Source organism: Protomyctophum bolini (assembly GCF_963924005.1).
Source record: "Protomyctophum bolini genome assembly, chromosome: 7".
Taxonomy (NCBI): Eukaryota; Metazoa; Chordata; class Actinopteri; order Myctophiformes; family Myctophidae; genus Protomyctophum; species Protomyctophum bolini.
In genome coordinates this window covers 21,297,878-21,300,562 of record NC_137868.1, presented here as the reverse complement: position 1 = coordinate 21,300,562, position 2,685 = coordinate 21,297,878, and positions in this window count along the sequence as shown.

The following is a 2,685-nucleotide window of genomic DNA, read 5'->3' as shown; positions in this document are numbered from 1 at the left end:
CACACACACACACACACACACACACACACACACACACACACACACACACACACACACACACACACACACACACACACACACACACACACACACACACACACACACACACACACACACACACACACACACACCATACCTGGCACAGAACCATCCATCCAAACTATAATAACATAACTAAAATATAACAAAAATACGACCATAGTCGTAACACCCCCTTTCACGAGAATTAAACATCCCCCTAGGCCCTATAATGTTTAACCCTTGTCAAGGTGATGGCGTACAAACATATCACAAAAAGTATAGTCATCACAATGTCTTGAAAACTTTTTCATTGACATGGAAGTTGCTGCACATCCTCATGCTACCTCCTTGAGGAAGAACCCTACAGACCTTTGTGACCTGACATGGCCCCTTTCCTATAGCATCAACCTTAGGCTGAAAGGCATCTGTCTGTCTGTCTGTCTGTCTGTCTGTCTGTCTGTCTGTCTGTCTGTCTGTCTGTCTGTCTGTCAAGTCCAGTATTTAACAAACAAATGACCACTCAACAGGCTTACATTACATCAGGAGAGGAGGAAAACAGCAGGATAACACAGGTAGGAACACACAGTAACAATAACATCAAACTTGGATCTGTGTGAGAGCTCAGAGCCAGAATAAGTCCAGTGTAGACTACAGGCTGATTAGTGAAGTGCACACAGGGCAACTGCAGGGCTAATGATAATGGAGACAGGTGTGTAATTCGGAATGAGGTGAGACAAGACAGGCAAAACAACAACTAGGCACAACACTAGGACATCACTACACAATAAATAACAGTACATTTCATGACAGTAGGCTACCTCCCCCCAAGGGATGGATTCTAGACATCCCAAAACTAGTCAGAACACCTCGCAGGGTGGGTGGAGGGGGTTCAGAAAGGAGGGAAACAAGGGCGCAAAACTAACATTAGACTGGCAGGACAAAAACAGCTAAATTAGCAGATCTACAAACTCAAAACAAGTTAGGACAAAGACACTGGACTGGCTTTTGGCAGTCCAGTGTCACACAGAAAGGCAGGTGGGAAGACACCTGACAGACAAGCACACAGACTGATGAACGAACGGACGGACACGGACGGACTGGCCAGAGACAAAACAGAGAACAAAAGGGCTGGTGGACGGAAAAACAGTGGGCTGGGAAACAGGAGGAGTTAGAGGGCCTAGGTACAGACTGAGGGTCGGGGACGGAGACAGACCTCTGGAGTACTGGTGGCAGTTCAGAATGTTCGTTACAAACTTACTTACTTACTTGGGAACGCTGATGTTTACGAAGATTGATGAGGGTTCAGGTGGAGCAGAAGGCTGTGGTGGAGCCTCTGTGGTGCTGAGTTGTGATGACGGGGCCTCTGTGACGTGTAGCTGCAGCGCCGGCAGTGTCTGGGTGTCGCTGTGCGGCAGCGTCAGTGTCTGGGCGTCGCTGTGCGGCAGCGGCAGTGTCTGGGTGTCGCTGTGCGGCAGTGTCTGGGCGTCGCTGTGCGGCAGTGTCAGTGTCTGGGCGTCGCTGTGCGGCAGCGGCAGTGTCTGGGTGTCGCTGTGCGGCAGTGGCAGTGTCTGGGCGTCGCTGTGCGGCAGCGGCAGTGTCTGGGCGTCGCTGTGCGGCAGCGGCAGTGTCTGGGTGTCGCTGTGCGGCAGCGGCAGTGTCTGGGTGTCGCTGTGCGGCAGTGGCAGTGTCTGGGCGTCGCTGTGCGGCAGCGGCAGTGTCTGGGTGTCGCTGTGCGGCAGTGGCAGTGTCTGGGCGTCGCTGTGCGGCAGTGTCAGTGTCTGGGCGTCGCTGTGCGGCAGCGGCAGTGTCTGGGTGTCGCTGTGCGGCAGTGTCAGTGTCTGGGCGTCGCTGTGCGGCAGCGGCAGTGTCTGGGTGTCGCTGTGCGGCAGTGTCAGTGTCTGGGCGTCGCTGTGCGGCAGCGTCAGTGTCTGGGCGTCGCTGTGCGGCAGCGTCAGTGTCTGGGCGTCGCTGTGCGGCAGCGTCAGTGTCTGGGCGTCGCTGTGCGGCAGTGTCAGTGTCTGGGCGTCGCTGTGCGGCAGCGGCAGTGTCTGGGTGTCGCTGTGCGGCAGCGGCAGTGTCTGGGTGTCGCTGTGCGGCAGTGGCAGTGTCTGGGCGTCGCTGTGCGGCAGTGTCAGTGTCTGGGCGTCGCTGTGCGGCAGCGGCAGTGTCAGGGCGTCGCTGTGCGGCAGCGGCAGTGTCTGGGTGTCGCTGTGCGGCAGCGTCAGTGTCTGGGTGTCGCTGTGCGGAAGCGTCTCGGCATCGCTGAGTGGTGGCCCGGTGGGGCATGGCTTTGCGGCAGTGGCCACGTGGCGGTGGCACTGGGCAGCGGGTGCATCTTGGCGTCGCTGGGAAGCAGTGACTCTGTATCACTGGGAATTGGAGTGTGCTGGTGGCGACGGGAGCGGCGGCGACCAGACCTCTTACGAGGCTTCAGAGGGACACTTTTAAGAAGTTGCAACACAACCCAAAGCAATGTTCTGAGCGTCTGCCCCACGAGGACCTCCAAGAGCCAAGCTGGTGGAATGGGTCGTCTTCTGAATCTGGACCCAAATAGACAGGGATTTTATCTGGAAATAGCTGAACAGGTCCAACATAGGCTGGGTCTTCTCAGGGGCAGGATTGGAGCATTCTGGTTGCAAGCTCATGATGCCAAGTCTGACAAGA